At 38.6% G+C, this 19,176-nt stretch overlaps 1 long non-coding RNA gene across 1 annotated transcript in view; it reads left to right on the forward strand.

Moving 5' to 3' along the window:
* The window catches only part of LOC309563707, a 96,207-nt gene that overhangs the window by 63,922 nt on the left and 13,109 nt on the right, over nt 1–19,176 (forward strand). The window contains exon 3 of the long non-coding RNA XR_014225730.1: nt 10,501–10,933. This is a non-coding gene — a long non-coding RNA (uncharacterized lncRNA). The remainder of the gene's footprint in view (nt 1–10,500; nt 10,934–19,176) is intronic.

The raw sequence follows: 19,176 nt of genomic DNA on the forward strand, positions 1-19,176 counted from the left end.
CCCTCACCCCCCCCCCCCCATCCCCCATCCGGAAGTGTCTCTGTGCTGGAACGCCTTGCTTTTCAGGACTTCTCACTGCACTTATGTTACTGCTTTTGGGTACGATGGTTTAATGCCCAATACATTATAGTTTTAGTAGAGTAACTGAAGTAGCAATAGAGGAGATAAGATAGATAAGCAGTAGTGTGGGAGCATGTACTAAGGTACTGTAAGTAAAACCACTAAACACCAACGCTGTGGGTATTGTGCTGCACTGACACCAATTTGGCCTTCTCAATTTCTTACATAAAATTTTCAACTCACTAGGCACAAAAGGTTGACTATCTCTGCATTAGACATCATTGATTGCATAACTTCAGAAAATAAGTTTGCTTTTCTGTAATTTTAGTTACTTTGAATTTCAGTGTCATAACTATGAAATTAATATATCTAATGAAAAATACTAGCTAAATGTGGCTTGATTTTGTGGAAAACACAGAAAGATATATCAGGATTCTGGCAACACATCACTTATTTAACTTTGGTCTTTGACGTTTCCCAACCAATGCTGCAATTTACAAAAGAAGTAAAGATCTTTAGCTTAGAAAATGAAATGCCCACTGAACTTTGCAAATAAGGTGATGCTGTGCTCACATCATTCAACATATCATGTGCTGGCAAAAAAATTGCATTTATTTTTTGTCCCCCTTTGGACAGTGTGTTACAGTGTAAAAATTATTTGTAGTGGCATTCCGTTTTAAAGGCTCGAACCCAGATAAAATGTCTGAAAATCATGGCAATTGGCAAGGGTTAATAAATCTGAGGTTATTTATGGATTAGCAAGCATTGACCTTAAGTCCTCTAAATCAACTCAATGCTGCAAACTATGTTAAATTGCCCCTGGACCGATCTATTCTGAGATGCTACTTACAGTACTGTGCCATTGACCTTGCAATCTTTGCTTGTGTACAAAGACGTAAGCTGGTGTGCTTTATATGCAAGGAGGGAGCCTAAAGCTAGCCATACATGGAGCAAATCTCTTTCCTGCAACCACGGGTTGCAGGAAAGAAATTTGCTTGATTCCCCCATCAATGCAGACAGTGTTGATGCAGGAATCCCTCCTGCCTAGCCATTGTCTTCTCCTGGTGGGGAGTGGGAGGGTGGGGGAAGCTGTCCCAGCTGGGAGAAAACAATGATTATTGCTAGCGACTATAGTAGCCACTAGCGATAATTGCAGGTAGAACCCAGCATGCTGGTTGTACCCAAATTGACCGATCGATCAACTTGGTACCTTCCACCTGCCCATACATGGTTCGAATCTCATCCAGTTCCTGCTGAGCCAGCCGAGATTCGAACAGTGCATGGACTACCTTAAGACATTTTCTTTCCTTCAACTGTGGGTTGAAAGAAAGAAAATTGCTTGATTCCTCCATCAACACATTCAGTGTTGATGGGGAAATCTCTCCCGCAGTGAAATTGTATTCTGACAGCAGGAGATTTCCCCCCTGTCAATAAGTACACAATACTGTGCCATTCACAGCCTTTGCCATGACACTCAAAATTGAACTAAGGTACATCCTGTTTCCACTGAGTGGCCAGACGGAATCCATTCCTCAGTAAAAGGCATATGACAGCATGCCTGGAGTTTGCCAAAAGGCACCTGAAGGACTCTCAGTCCATGAAAAACAAAATTCTCTGATCTGATGAAACAAAGATTGAACTCTTTAGCCTGAATGGCAAGCGTCATGTCTGGAGGGAACCAGGCACCGCTCATCACCTGGCCAATACCATTCCTACAGGGAAACATGGTGGTGGCAGCATCATACTGTGGGGATGTTTTTCAGCGGCAGTAACTGGGAGACTATTTAGGATCGAGGGAAAGATGAATTCAGCAATAAACAGAGACTTCCATGATGAAGGAGTACGCTTCGTTCTACACTCCTGTGACCCATTTTCAGCAAACAGCAGGCCAAAGTCCACTTTCGGATGATGTTACTCAGCCCGTCCAGGTTCTGGATCAATTCTGACTTTAATGTCGGGATCCATCCAGATGCCTGGACCAGCAGCTGGCTCAGTGGGCTTCTGGGAGAATGAGCCAGCCACTCTTTCTCCTTCCACAGCCCAGCACTATAATGAGTGAACTGGAGGGGCAGAGCAGAGAGCCATTGACTGACAGTCATTTGCTCTCTGCTCACTGAAGACTGAGAACTGAGCAATCAGCAGTGTTTGATCACTCAGTTCTTGGTTTTAGAGGCGGCGAGGGACGGATGCGGCATTAATCCAAGGTCCAAGGTTTCTTTTTGCAATTCCCAAATTCCCAATTCCCAATCTAGGATAAAACTATAATACATTTCTTTAGAGATCCATAATTATCACAAAGTAATACACCTAATATTATATACAGATATTTCAATATGTGCACTTTACAACCTTCAATCTTTGCACTTTATTGTGTTGTAAATGCATACCTTATTTACAGGTATGTGCTAGTTTCTACAAGCCAGCTACTGTGCACAAGTTATTCAAGTCTAGCTATCACATTTGTGCAGTTTCAACAAACTTATAATGATCCTATTAGTTGCCAGCACCAATTTCACTAGTTGTCATAGGCAAGCAACAAATGCACAAGCAAACTTTTCAGAAAACATTCCATACATTTTACTAAAGATATTAAATGAGAGTTCCTAAACCTAATCAGTAAGTGGGATGATTTCCTGTACCACCATGACATCTTTGGAAAAGGGACTGAGGCTTTGCAGAAACGGGGAGCGGATTTAGGGGTAGGTTTCTACCATAGGGTAGCATAAATATGAATAAACACCACAAGTCATCTGTGTCATTTCAAGAAGTTTAGTTCAGTTCAGAAGGACCACCAATGTCATATGAATATGAATTTCCTATGAATCAGTGAGTGTCCGTCTAGCTCAGTGAATAAAATAAAGTTGTTTAATTATTTATTCTTATAAAGCAAAAATGTACCGTAAATTGACCTCACTCTCCTAAATCAACACCTTTGCATACAAGGATACAAGGCCCCAACAGTCCAAAAATAATATTACAGAGGTTCTTAGTTTTTTTTTACTACAGCGAGTCTCTTGTTAAGGTTGCCAAATCAGTAGAACTACTATAGCTGTTGTTTTTATATAGAACTTTAACTATATTATGGGTTTATCATAAACATAATATGGAAATTAGGTGGCTGTAGGCACTTTATATTTCAATATCATTCTAATTCATTCCTGAATGCGGAACTTTGAACCTGTAAATACTGGTCTATAGGAAGCCAAAAGACTGCAGTCTGTGCTTATTAGCTGAATCAGCTTGCAACATTATGTGGTTAGCTTTGGGGGATATGATTTAAGCTCAGAGTGCATCACATTCAATTTAAAAAAGGCAGCTTCTTGCCATCACTGCACTAATAACATGACTATTCCAAATAATATTTTCACTAGTTATATTATGAAAATAATTGTTTTCACTCTCATACTATGAAGTCCATCCTTCATATAAGAAAAGAAGATAACTAAAGGTCATATGATAAATTTCTAGCTGAACTATCCAATCCCCTCCAAAAAATAGAATTAGAAAACACAGGGAAGCAGCAGGGGATCACTAAGATACCAGGAGCACTGCAGGATCCTGAATACAACCGGCACTGAGTAATGAGGTATATTTTTAAGGATCTCTCAAAGGGGGTTTGCGGAATGAATGGGAAGAGGTAGGGAGGGGAGACGGTTAACTCTGCTCTCCTTAGCTTCAATGGGACGCTCTGAACAGCTGTGAAAAGGGTCTCAGAGTTTTTCTCACGCCCAAACGACATCTCACCCCGCTGAGGTCAGCCCGGCTCACATCACTAATATATACACAGTCTGTGTCCCTTATCAATGCCAATATGCAGCTTCATTTTCTTTTTCAGCATATATGTTGACATCAATTGTGACCCAACTTCAGGTCTTTTACCTTGTGCTAAAGGCATCTCTAATGTCTTTTTAGCCTACTTAAAAGCGATCATCTGACCCTTTCCGCTTATTTTACCTTTCTTACAAATAAAATCAAGCTGGCACCCAATTCAGCTCTTCACATCACTGCCAACACTAGTAAGCACTTCAAGAGCAGATGTATTTTTTTATTATTATTATTTTATGTGGCTGGATATTATCCAATGATGTCTTTTTCCCATTCCCAGCCAAGTCCCTTTCACTGACAGGTTGTAAGTAAATTTGATTACCTTATAATGAGTGTGCAATAAAAGCAGAGTTGTTTTGCAGTGCGTTAAACAAGATGACATTGTTAATTAACTGCAGACAATTCCCAGTGTAATCCTTGTTTCTCTAGCAGCTTTTCTTTATTGTAGTTTTCTAATTCAACCCACTAATTATCATGATGTTGGTCTATTTACATTGAAAAGGCCTGTTCTTTACAACCTGCTGAGTTCCCTCTGGCTCTTGCTAGAAGAAGTACTTTGTTTTTACAGGATAGAAAGGTGTGAAACCCTCTGGTGGGGCTTGTGCAGCAATGATCTTCAGGATGTCTTTCGCACCCACTTTGAAGAAAGAACATTGGGAGTTGTGTGTAACTCTGGTTGGCAACAGTGTACGTGAGACAGATTGCTGCACAGATAATGCAGGCTACATTCCTGTAGAATTAAGGCCATACAGGCGGTCCCCGAGTGACAAATAAGATAGGGACTGTAGGTTTGTTCTTAAGTCGAATTTGTTTGTAAGTCGGAACAGGTACCTTTTTAAGTGTAGCTCCAGCCAAAATAATAATTTTTAGGTTTTTGGATAGCATAGGGAAGGGTTACCACCCTTGTACCATTTGTTTTGCTGTCTGTGCCCCTGTTCAGAAGATTTCACCTAACTTTCTTTCCCTGTAACAATTGGAATTTGGAAATTTTGGGTTGTTGTGGAAACAAGGACTAGTGATAAAGCTTCAATGGTGACACCTTTTTCCCATGAGAACTCCTATAGGAAAAAAATTCCCTTCCTAGGGGTAGATTTCTCCTCACTTCCTGTTGTCTCTCTCTGTTTGTAGGTAGGAGTCGTTTGTAAGTCGGATGTTTGTAAACAGGGGACATATACATAGATTTTATTTGTTCTTCCCTTCTTCCACACTACACAGCGTGGTAGACGAATCTCCCCAGTAGGCTATCGTTTTCTGACAGCCGGGACATGCGGCTCTCAGAATCAGAACAGTGGCTACATTTGATTAGATGCAGTCACTGTTCAGCCACAAATGTTTCACACAGGCCCCCTCAACAAGAATCGATTGACCAATTGTTAGGTGGCACACATTAGGAACATGTCCTGTTATGTCACTCATTGTATAGTGCCTTAAAGTGGTAAAATGATAGGAAACATTTACTCTCCACTATAAGAGAGACTATTTTACACTATGCCATCATAAACATGGTTGCATGTAATATATTTACATATTTCATCGGCTTCAGCATGCAGGGGTCTCATTAACATAATTCATTCCTAATCGATAGCTCAAATGCAACCTATAAAAAAGCATAAAGTCATGTAACCCAAATGCAAGTAAAAGATCATTTAAAAAAAAAAAAAAAATTGTCGGCTTGAACTTAGGTATAACCGTACTTTGTATTTTATTTTATTTTGTATGTCTTTCTTCTTCTTCCACTTGTCCTTTAGAAGTGATTTTTCTATCTAATTTTTGTTATAAACTGAAAAATATGTTTAATAAAAATGACCTGCATCAAAAAATAAAAAAAATAAAATGATCACTGTAAAGAAAACTCTATTACTAAGCTTCCAGCCCCATTTGTAGTCCTGGTTCACCTGTTCAGCGGAACCTTTTTTTCAGGTTCAAGCAGAGTAAGGAAGGGTTAAACACCTGCCATTTTTTTTTTTTTGTGATCTTGTGATCTGTGTTCCATTAAGAAAAGTTTATGTCATGATCCAGAAACATAGCAGAAAGTGATAAGAAATATCTGCAAAGGACGAGGAAAATGCCCCTCTCAAGCCTGCAATAGATGGATCGAAATTCGTCCAGTTCAGCAGGAACCGGACTAATTTCAGTTCATCTATAGGAAAGCTAGTTGTACGGAAGTGGATCTATCAATAGACTTCAGTACAACTAGCTTGTCAGTTTTTTTTCATGCGATTACTGCCGCCGGCTGTAACCAGCAGCAATCCCCATTGTACTCTGACGTTGGGAAAACCTCAGTATACAGTAGCACAGTGGGAGAGATTCCTCCATTAACACATTTAATGTCGAGCATTCGTGGGTTAAAGGAAAGAAAATTGCTTAATACATGGCCAGCCTTAAGCTAGCCATACATTGATCGAATTTTCGAACGAACCAGATGATACTTGGTCAGTGGGTGGCCCTGTCGGAACCACTCCACCCGATATCCTTCGACTGAAAACTGAACTTGACAAGAATTTTAATCCTTCCCTACTCTAGCGAACATTTAAAAAAAAGTGTATAGTACAGTTTAAGCATTTTAAAACTATCTATATTGGAAACAGACTTGCACATAAATTACTAAATTAAGATATTTCAAAAATAAGATAGCAAGCAGTAAAATCTATGGGTTATTTAAATAGAATGAATTATTCCTTAGTATGATGTTTTCATTTTGCTAGGATATGCCAGGGGGTTTTAAAATCTGCTAGTCAGAGATGTACAAAGGTACTTTCAAAATAACATTGTCTGATGATGTCAAACTCCAATCCTAATGGGTACTGTGGAATTTTGCACTTTGCAAATAAATTGCCATAGTTCTTCACTATCTATTCATTATTAGCTCTGATCCTAATATAATCCCAAAATCAACTTATTTTTCGACATCTATAGGCAATATGAGTTAAATAAATATTTCCATGGAAAAACTACAACACTTTTTGTTGTTTTTTTTTTTTGGGGGGGGGGGGGTTGTTGGTGATCACTGCAACTATCTGTTTGCAAGTCCAATGTTGAAAGACAAAGGAGGCAGGTCTTCTCTACGTCAACATCTTCTATCTCTATCCCTCTGACAGTTACACAAACATGAGTCTCATTCACTGTTTAGAGAGGACGACACACAGAGCATGTCTATTATATAATGGAGGGGAGAAAAAAAGATTGGGATGGAGCCATTTTGTCCACCCAGCACACACAGGACTCTCTTATTGTGTCTGCTCAATCCAACTATGAATGTCATTATTGTGTCTGAGATCCTTTTCATACCTCTCCCCACTTACCCCCATCCTCCTTTCTCTTCCTAATGTTGGCTCTGCAGACCCCCCTTTTCTTTGCTCTCTAGGCTCCTTGCAGCTCTGCCAGAGTGCATGGATAAATTAATATGAATTTGAAAAGAGTCTTGTTTCCCTATGACATGTCCTCAACACTTTCTCACGATGAGCAGGGTTGAAGGAGTGGGGGTAGAGGTGAGGCGGGGGCACAGGACTCTTCCTGCAATGTCTGTCAAAGATAAATCTTTGTGCAGAGCTGGCTGTTGTAGTTATCATTCTTATGCACAATTGCATCCTTTCCCTAATCTGAGGACAATAAACTGAGTTCAGATTAAGAACTCTGTAAAGAAGAATAACACTGTTATACAAATGTAACACACAATTGGTAAAACATATAAATACATGTAAACAGATATAAATAAGTATATTCAAAAATCCATGGCTGGATAGGCATTTGGCCTTTCTAGGTGCAGCAATATGTAAAGACCAGCTAGTAGAGGACACAAACATCAATTACAGAACTATCTGTTGTGCCAAAGTATGGCCATCTTTACAACAACAAATTCTAAAAATGTATGAAACAAACTAAATTAAGAAAATGTGTATGATGAAGAGAAAATAGAAAAACAGAATCCCAAAGGTAGAAGAACTATGGACAATAGCTTATACGGTTAGGGTTCTATTTTCTTACTAGGTAACTGAACCCTAAAGTGATGTTTTATATATAAGTGGAGCCTGGTTGACTGAGTTAGCTCTTGGCTTCTTTTTTGCCCGGGATACTCCAACATAAATATCTCACTGTGATGGTTTCTGACTATTCTCCTGTTGAGAACCAGGAACCCAAGCACAGAGATTTCATCCCAGAGTAATACTGAGAGTTAGCCATTCATTTCTCCAAGGGCATAATTCGTTATTTGACTGTGAAATCGATTTTGCCAAAATCACATTGCTTATCCCAATTTATGACTTTCTCAAGACCACTTACTAGTTGATTTGCTACACTAACATGAAAGGCCTTTTCTACTTTTAACAAGACAGTACAAACCACTAAATGAAAATATAATATTCATAATATTAATCATAATCATTGTTAGGATTATCCTTTTTTCTCAGACCCCCATATTACAGAGTGCTGCACATTAAAGGGTCAGTCCTTCAAAAACAGATATATTTGGTAGATGCTAGCAAGGCGATCCATCTGACAGTTTCTAATTTAACTTATTTAGGTGTTTTGACAAAATTAAAAAAAAAAAAAAAAAAAAATTTGGAGTGTAAAAAAAAAATAAAAATTAGGACCACCCACCATAACCCCTCAAGGTATGAACTCCACTTGACATCTATGAAGGTATGATGTGATATTTGTCACCAAGTAGCAGATCCTTTAAGTCCTGTAAGTTGTGAAGTGGGGCCTCCGTGAATTGGATTTGGTTTTCTAGCATGTCCCACAGATGCTAAATTGGATTGAGATCTGGAGAATTTGGAGGTCAGGTCAACATCTCAAACTCATTGTTGTGTTCCTCAAACCATTCTTACATAGTTACATAGTTAGTCTGGCTGAAAAAAGACACAAGACAATCTAGTAGTTCAACAGAGGAAAGCAACAACAAAAAAAAATAATATATATATATATATACTGTATATATATATATATATATATATACACACACACACACAAATTATATATACGCATATACACACACATATATATGCATATACTATATACATGCACACACACATACATAAAATCCTATATATACACAATCCTATACCCACAGTTGATCCAGAGGAAGGCAAAAAAAAAAAAGAAACCCAATAAAGCATGATCCAATTTGCTCTAGCAGGGGAAAAAATACCTTCCTGATCCCCTGAGAGGCAATTGGGTATTCCCTGGATCAACTTTACCTATAACTATTAATATTGATATCCAGTTATATTATGTGTATCTAGCAAAGAATCCAGGCCTTTCCTAAAACAATCTATTGAGCTGGCCAGAACCAGCTCTTGAGGAAGTCTATTCCACATTTTCCCAGCTCTTACTGTGAATAAACCTTTCCCTATTTGGAGATTAAATATTTTTTCCTCCAGACGTTCTTAAACTCATTAGGCCAGGCCAACTACTTTGATAGCTCCATGGTCCAGTTCTGATGGTCACGTGTGCATTAAAGGTGCTTTTGGCTGTGAGCACAGGTCAGCACAGGCACTCTGACTGGTCTGTGGCTATGCAGCCCCAAAGGGCAACAAATTGCAGTTCACTGTGTGTTGCACCTTTCTTTTGGAACCAGTGTTAATCTTTTCAGCAGTTTAGCTACAGTAGCTCTTCTATTGGATCAGACTACACAGGCCAGCCTTGGCTTTCCATGTGCATCAATGAGCCTTGGCTACCTATGACCCTGTCACCGTTTGCCAGTTTTCTTTCCTTGGACTACTTTTGGCAGCTATTAACAACTGTAACCAAGAACATTCCAAAAAAGCCACAGTTCCGTAGATGCTCTTACCCACTCGTCTAGCCACTCATTACGCTTAGCCATTTTTCTGCTTTCAACAAATCATTTTTAGGGATCTGTTCACTTGCTGTCTAATATATCTCACCCACTTCCAGGTGTCATTGTAGCCAAATAAGCAAAGTTATTCACTTTACCTGTCAGTGGACATACTGTTATGCCTGAATAGCATATATTTGATGAGGTGGGAGATTATTTTTGGTAGTTTGGCTTATAGTTAGTGTTCGTTACATTTGTCATTTTTCCCTTTTTTTGTATAATTGATTGTTATTTGTGAACTATGGCATGCATTTTTGTTACTTTTCACAGTTTTTTCTTATTTTGGTGAAATAATGAGCCCAATAAGGAGCCATTTTTAGTACAAGAACGGGTTCAGGATAGTTAGAAGGAGCTTTTGTAACCTTCACGACTCTTAGGCTAGTTTCACACCACTGCTCTGCAGTTTGACGGCAGCGGAGGTGTATCAGTGGTTTTCTTACGGGGAACCAATGTTTTCCCATTGACTTTCTGTTAGATTGCGTGTTTTTTGTGTGTTTTCAGAAATTACACCAAATCTGCAGCATGCAGGACCTTTGGTGCGCTTTCAGAAAATGGACCAAAAACATGCAATCTAATAGAAATTCTGTGGGAATCTGCGGCTACACCTGCACTGTGACCAAATTGCAGTGCAGCAGTGTCAAACTGACTTTAATGCCTATTGTTCTCCAAACGACCACCTTAATTTAGTCTTTTCTGTTGACTCCAATGTAATTTCAGGAAAATGAAACCTCTGAACTTTGCTCATTCCTAGTTTTAATATTTTTCTTTATGCCTACCTGCAGATGAACACCTGCCTTGATGCAACAGCAACGGGTCACTCTGCTGAACTGCTAGAAAGAAAGAAAGATATCACAAATGTAACTGCCAAGAATTCAACCAATATGGCTCCTTCAATCTACCTAGCTTCAAATAAAGAGTCATAATATAGAAATAAATATGATTTGTGCTAAGGATTATTCAGCAAGACTTGAATGTGGATGTCATACTTTGACCATGAACTGCCAAATCATAGAGGTATTCAGGTAAAAACTTACACCAGCCATGAAAGAAGCAATTCAAAGTAAACAATGCAGCTAAAGCAGTTTAAAATGAAGTTTTTCAACTAAAAAACATGAACACACAAGCCAAATGAAGTAGAAAACTCTGACTGGCTGGATTTCATTTTTTTGGAAAATTACTTTGTGAAGTGTTCATCACTTTTCAGTTTTATTACAGGTAAGCCAACTAAAACTATATAGATATTTTATAGTATTTATAGATGTTCTACATGAGAAGAAGTGTTATGCTGCATGTTCATGTGAGTTGCATTAGGTAGCCCATTCATTTTGAATGAGCTGACAATTCAACCCAACACACCTGACCCTTTTTACCTAACACAGCGTATGGTAACCGACGGTAATGCGGTAGTCGTTGAGCTGAAACCCAGCATACACACATTAGCTGCTAATGTGTGCAAGCTGCAATACTATTGAGTGTAGTGATAAAGTGATTGTAAAGGCAAAAGGTTTTTTCATCTTAATGCATTCTATGTATTAGGATATGTTTGTAGCAGCCACCCTTAACATTTACCTGAGCCCCCTCTCTATCCAGCAATGTCCACAAGAGCCATCCTGGACTCTCCCTCCTTATTTGCTGAGATACAGCTGCAGCTCCATTGTTTCCCTCTGCTATCAATCAAAGTCAGTCAGTCAATGAGAAACCACCCTTAAGGAAATGTGCTGAAAGAATAAAGGGGTTGTCATTGCTGACCTTTACTTCTGAAAATGCTAGTTGCCTGGCTATCATGCCTTTCTTTGCTGCATACTACTTCCGGGTCACTTATGCTAAAATAATTCAAAGACAGAGACAGCCAGGCAACCAATAAGAAAAGAAAGAGCTCAGTAATGAAAGCCTCCATATTTCTTACAGCATAAATAAAACCTAAAAAAAAAACTGTAGCGTGTATCATACAGCAATACAATTGTGAAATGTTCTAAAACAATAAAAACATACATATATTATAAAAACCTAACAAGTGCATACATAGTCAAAATATTTTTCTTTAATTTTGCATAGAGTTTGGAACCCTGGTCATTTTTTTTTTTTTTTTGCCGTATTGATGGGGGGATTTCTCATTATCTCCGATCTCAAAGATACAACAGGAAGTGAGAGTTGTCACTGGAACAGGTGTCCCCATTGAAAGACGACTCCTCTTTTTCTGTCCCAGAGACAACTGTAACATTTTATAGTCCTCATCACCTTCTGTCTTGGTAATAGAGTGTCCATTTCCAAAGTGGGGACAAAGGCAACAATAAAAACATCAAAGTTCTGGAACCCTTCCCTATTCTATCCAATATTTCTCTTTTTACCTAGAGATGAACATTAAGCTGCCAGTAAAGTGGGATACACACTATAAGAAAATTGGGTAAACGATCCTCTGATTTTCCTCATTGTTTCACAGCAAATCAGATCCGATGAAGGAAAATTTGTATGAAAAATTCTCATACGACAAAGCCTTTTTTTTCCTGTTGTTTAGTGTTTCTGGTCAGTCTTTCATTTCTGATTTTTCTCGTACGAAAATCGTATGAAAACGATACACACTGAATGAAAATTGTTTGTTCTGTTCCTGCACAAAAATTATTTTGCCACTTGTCCCTTCCAAAATTTTCATTTAGAAAGTTGGAATTGGTTGTAGAAAGTTATGTACACACTATACGGAACTCGTACGAAAGTTCCTCGGTCGAAAATGTTTGCTCGATTTTCTTATAGTGTGTACGAGCCTCAATACTGTTTTGTGGTTAATGGGTCTAACTATTGTATAGAAATATTTAAGGGCTTAGCTACAACCATAGCAGATGGTTCAGATGCTGATCCAATGGCTTCAGTACTTGTAGAGTCCTGGATCCTCGACAAGTAGGTAGGTTAGAAATTCTGACAAAGTATAAGTAAACCCTAACAATTAAATCTTGTTTCCCTTTTAATCTCTTACATATATAAAAAAAAAAGTAATATGTTATACCTGTTAAAAAAAGTGAAACATGGCTATTCATCCTGCCAGAAAACCATTGCTGTCCTGTGCACTCTGTTATTCTAAAGGGTTAGTTTACCTTTACCAAAAAGCTGCCCATGCCAATAAAGGATGCCTGTAGATAAAAACAAACCATGCAACTTTGGCTAAAGTTGGATAATGCCCATACTATAAAACGACATGCATGTACCTCCTGAAGCCTGTTTGAAAAACTCCCAAAGATGGCATCCTCATGCCTTGCCTTGTTGAAAGGACATTACTAAGGCATTCCAAGCCATTACAGTTCATCTTCACCATCATAAGAGTGAACTCGTTCTCTGATTTAACCACCCTCACATGTGTTTCTCTCCCCAGGTTTTAGTGTATTTTTAAAAAAAAAATATAGATTTGATAAACATTTGCATAACTATCAGGAGATGTAAAAATAATCAGCAGCAACATCCTTAAATTCCACAAATTCTACAGGCCCTGTTTTTTCAGAAAATATATGGTTTGTGACGGTTCACTAATAGGGAAAATGGTGGCTTCTTGGTGTACATCATAAAGCAATAAACTGACTGTTTCTGAAGAGATAGACTGAGATGACAAGGAAACATGGATAAGTCTTGAGCAGGCTCCATATGGTACCTGTTACGATTCTTCTGGTTTATTTTTAATGCTTGCTTAGCAAAGGGTTGCTTTACAGAGAACCTGGGGCCAGGTTAAGAACATTAAAGTGAATAAATATTAAAGTGAAAAAATATACCGTATATATATTTAACCTTCAAGTACAAAAACACCCATTAATCTGCCTTGAGTACACTCAGCGAGGAATGATGTCAGCTCTGCCCAGTTGTCTTTTGCTAAACTACAGAATACCTGTTTCCTCATCTCAGAAATACAGAGAGGGCATGTTCCATAGTCCAGGGTAAGGACTGGGAGAGATGATTAGGTTCCTTGAGATAGCATAGGAAATTAAAAAGAATACAGGACAACCCTGAATTTTTGACATGACAAACAGGTATTTAACCATTGTTAAGATTTACATATACTTTAAAGTATTTACAATCAGTACACGTGCTATAAAACAAACCTATACTGATCTCACTAGCTGCAGGAACTGTGGAGCAACGCAGCCTCACAATTTACAGCAGAGGCACTGAAATCACAACTAATCATCAAGAAGTAGGGACTGTCAGCCTTCTAATGTAAACAGCAGGTGCTATAAAATCTTTAGAAATGGACTGGAACCTGATTTAATTAAAGCCTATTTTCTAAAAGGCATGTGAACATTCAGTTATCCAGTCATGTAAAAAACACATATCTGTTCGCTTCGATTACCCAGCCATGTGAAAATAAAAAAAGTAAACAGGAATTTGCTTTCCATATGATTGGATAATTAAAGCAAATTTCTATCAAGTATAGAATTTTAACTCCTTTAGTAAATCAGCCTTATTATCTATGTTATGATCCTCTTGAATTAATTACTCCACAGTGGCTGCAGCTGCAGAGGTCAGTTAGGTCTTAAAAAGCTAATTTAGCCCTGGTTCATACTATATCCTGCATTTGAATCGCACAAATGGAAAAGAAAAGTTTTCCCCTGCAAAGGGGCTCCCCCGAACTGTAAAGGTTCTTGTTTATGCTTAGGCTTCCCGTAAGAAACACTTTTACTTACCTCATCCCTTGCTCCTCCAGGACTCAGCAATCAGATCTTATCCCTGATGCTCAGGTTTCTGGCCAGTTCCTCAGCATCCTCCCATAAAGTGCAGTGCCTTTTGTCATGCAATTGTGCTTGATCACAGTGCCCGCAACCGCCATAAGTCAGAAAGAAGAAGCTGCAGGACCCAATTTTTCAGTGTAGAGGGAGCCTGCAGGAGAAGGGTGATCAGGTAAGTAAAAGTCCCTGTTACAGGTACCCTCAGCATAAACAAGGGGGAGCCTCACTGTAAGGGATTTTTCATCTTTTCCCTGCTTTCAGCTTTAACCACTTTAGCGCCGGAAGATTTGGCTGCTAAAAGACCAGGCCCTATTTTGCCCAATTTTGTGATTCGGCACTGCATGATTTTAACCTCCCTGGCGGTATTATTCTGTCAGGAATTCTGTACCAAAAGCGGTACAATTTTTTTCATGGAAATTTGGCGTTATGTATTATAGGCCTACAATTCTTAGTAATTACTGACTTAAACCTGACCAAAACAAGACTCTAGTAGACATCCCAGATGTGATAAATTTGAAACACAAACGCATGAATTATAATCTAATCAATAATATAATTTTATTATATAATATATTATGTAATATATATATATATATATATATATATATATATATATATATTATATTATATAATAAAATTATATTATTGATTAGATTATAATTCATGCGTTATATTATATATATATATATATATATATATATATATATATATAGGTGTGTATATATATATATATATATATATATATATATATATATATAATATAAATGTTATGTGTGTGTTTGTGTTTTGTGCAACGCTCAATGTTTGAATTTCCCTCCCTAGTTCTGCTCCCATGCAGCATTGCTGCTGCAGGGAACGGAACTAGGAAGTCATCACACCGACGGAGGACGGACGAGCGGCGGGGATCTCAGACGGCTGGCGATCTCAGCAATGGGAGATCATCGCTGGATCGCCAGGTGAAGGTAAGAGACCGCTGCGCGCTCTGCCCATCCACCCCGAGCGTGACTCGGGGATACCGATCCTAGCACAGAAAAGGGTTAACGGACAATTGCGCGGTCTTGCAACGCTGTACCCAAACAAAATTTACATCCTTTTTTTCCCACAAACAGAGCTTTCTTTTGGTGGTATTTGATCACCTGTGTGATTTTTATTTTTTGCGCTATAAACAAAAAAATAGCGACAGTTTTGAAAAAATAACAATATTTTTCACATTTTTTTATATGAAATTCTCAAAAAAAAATTAAAAATCAATCATTTTTTAACATTTTAGGCCAACTTGTTTTCTGCTACATATTTTTGGTAAAGAAAATCGCAATAAGCGTATTTTAAATTGGTTTGCACAAAAGTTATTGAGTTTACTAACTACGGGAAAGATTTATGTCATTTTTATTGTTTTTTTTTTAACTAGTAATGGCGGCGATCTGCGATTTTTTTTGTGGGACTGCGACATTGCGATGGACAGATCGGAACTGACATGACATTTTTGACACTTTTGGGAGTACCAGTGACATTACTACAGTAATCAGTGCTATAAATATGCACTGTTACTGTAAAAATGACACTGGCAGGGAAGGGGTTAACTTTACTGGTGATCAAGAGGTTAAGTGTGTCCCTAGGGGCGTGATTCTAACTGTTGAGGGGCATGGCTTGTGATGTAATCACAGAAACATGCGATCCTACATAAGAAGGAGGCTGCTCCTGATGACGTCAAATGACGAAAGATCGCATAGCCTCTGTGATTACTTTAGTGAGAATGACAGATGGCTGTGTTTACATCAGCCGTCTGTCCTTTTCTCACTGCAGCGGGAGATCGCTAGTGGCCGGTGGCCATCGGAGCCACCGGTCACACGCACTGACTCCCCATCCAATGAGCGGGGGCGCGTCTCTGACGGTGCGTGATCGCCCCCTAGCTCCTCCCAGGCTAGCGGTGTACATGTACAGCACTTTGCCTGGGAGCGCCAGACTGCCGCCGTACAACTGCGGCGGGCGGTCGGCAAGCCGTTAAAGAGACTTCATCAAAATATTTGGGGACTACTCAGCAAGCAGCAATTTGAGACAATGAACACTTTAGCCACTAGTATAAAATGTACAGTAAAAGGATACTAATTGTTGCACTTGCAATGTAAACACTTTGGTTAGTAGTATATAATATATAGAACAGCTTACAAAGCACAACATTCATGACTATGTAATGTACACAGAGCTGCTGTCAGAAATGACGGGGCCCCATACAGCCTATCTCGCAGCCCCCCCCCCCCCCAAATATAAGACAATATTCTCACTAAAAATACACTAAAATAATTTTCACTAAAAATACACTAAAATTATTATTAGCGGACATAAACAAAACAGAGACCCTGTGTGAATTTATTGTTTTTTTACATTAAAAAAAAAGATATAATTTGTTTAAAAAATGTTTACAGTTATTTTATTTTACAATTTTTTAAATTATTTATTACAATGTTTCATTATCATTATTTTTTTTACAATTTTCTCTTTTTTTTAAAAGGTCAGGGAAGCCTGCAGGGCTGCAGGAGGGGGGGGCATCACAGTGAAAGGGGGTACACAGGGAGGGGGATTGGTGTTGGAGAAGCAATTATAGGAATGATGCCCCGTGTCTGTGTCTCTCCCCACGGCAGAAGAAAGCTGGCAGGAGAGAGAGAAACTAGCTTTCAGCTGCTGCAAAGAGCAGCACCGGGCTTCCTTCTGTAATTGCCCCTCTGCCCGATCGCACCGATTCCCCGTGCTGTTGGGGCCCCCCTATGTGCCCGGGCCCCCTACAGCAGGACTGGTGGTCCCCCCCCCTATCAGTGGCCCTGAATGTACAACATACCAATGTAAAGTGCAGCGGTCAGGAGTATGCAGCATAAAATAAAGTATATGAAGTCCATGAGTATTAAACATTGGTCAAGAGTTAATAGCAAAAAGAACAGATTGCTGCAGTCAGGAATATGTAAAATGCAACAAAGCATATGGGATGCAGTGCTTAAGAGTATGCAAGGTACAGCACAGCAGATGGAATTCCGTAGTTAGGACTATGTGACATGAAACATCCCGTACATCTGCACATACAGGAATTTAGAGAATCCTTCAGAAAGGAGATTAATCTCAGATTAACATAACACAATAATGTTGACTTTAACATGGTTCCTTGAATAATATTGCTATTTATCCATCAATTTCCCTTGTAACCAGAGCTGGTCTTCAAGGCCAAGGAAAAAAGGAAAGGGTAATGTAGGCTCTAAATTCAAGTCTGCCGCTGCCTATTAATTAATATTGGCAGTGGGTACTACTGGAATGTAGAGGTTATGCTCTGTTTCTAGCAATGGATGCAAGGAAGTGTTTGATAAGATAATTAGTGTAGAATAGAATACATATATGTAGTTAGTTAAATATAGTTACATAGTTAGTCAGGTTGAAAAAAGACACAAGTCCATCTAGTTCAACCAATAAAAAAATAAATAAAAATCATACAATCCCATATGCACAATCCTCTACCCACAGTTGATCCTGAGGAAGGCGAAAAACCCCAACAAAGCATGATCCAATTTGCTCCAGCAGGAAAAAAAATTCCATCCCAATCGCCCGAGAGGCAATCGGATATTCCCTGGATCAACTTTACCTATAAATGTTAGTACCCAAGTTATGTACATTTAGGAAAGAATCCAGGCCTTTTTTAAAGCAATCTACTGAGCTGGCCAGTTAGGGAAAATAGTTACTTTTGAAATCAAGATAAAAATGCTTTTTTTCTTAATCATACATCAAGGGACACAGAATGACGTAATTCTGGAACACTGGGTTATGCTGCTTCCTTCAGGAGATTGCATACTGGCAAACAAAACTGAGACAGCCAGAAGTTGGCATTATAACATTTTTCACATAGAAGTAATAGTTTACTGATACAAGAGAATTATTCACTGACACTAGAACTCCTTGAGTACATAAAATATAGGCATATCCAACAAAATGTGTAGAAAATGCAAGAAAAAATAATAATAAATAAATAAATCAATAAATAAATGACCCACATTTTTAGTAAAGTGAAGATGGGTTAGAACCTCTGACAATGTTTTTATTGTTGTCTGCGCTTTACTGTCCCAGTGACAACGACACCCCACTTTTTGTAGGGGCATCACAAGGACAGGAAAGTGAGGGAAAGTCTCTCAAATAGAGTGACAGACAGAAATAAAAACAGAAATGGTAACTTTCACCAATTTTATTCAAAACTAAAAAGACTTGAGCCGAGAGTCATTTTATTAATGTTTATCCTGTCTATCATAAAAACACATTGGGGTGATATACTAAAAGAGTAGGAAATATTTACTTACCAGAGTTAAAGAATAGGAAAATCCAATCATGAAATTCAATAAAGCATGAAATAAGGTGATCACAGTATTAAAAAAGGGCAATTGTTACTGATAAACAGTGCATTAATTAAATAAACGTAATGCCATGCAGATTGGGTTGTTTCCTACTTGTGGTTGTAAACTGTTACATTTACATAGTGAAGTGACGACAAATCCTTCGTAACTTGTACTTGTCTATCTGCGGTCTTCTCTTCATCAGTACAAAGAGTAGAATTTATTTAGCATGTCTGAGCTTTCAGAAAGCAAGGGGTGGAGAGCTGAAGTTACACTGTGGAGAGCTCAGTGGTAGATGACTGGAAGGAAGGCACACACCTCCTTCACACAGCATACAGGAACATAGCTGAGGCTTGCAATCAAAGGCTGTGTGCTGGAGGTTCCTCCCCTGTCA

Source organism: Pelophylax lessonae, assembly GCF_965119305.1.
Source record: "Pelophylax lessonae genome assembly, chromosome: 1".
NCBI classification, from domain to species: domain Eukaryota; kingdom Metazoa; phylum Chordata; class Amphibia; order Anura; family Ranidae; genus Pelophylax; species Pelophylax lessonae.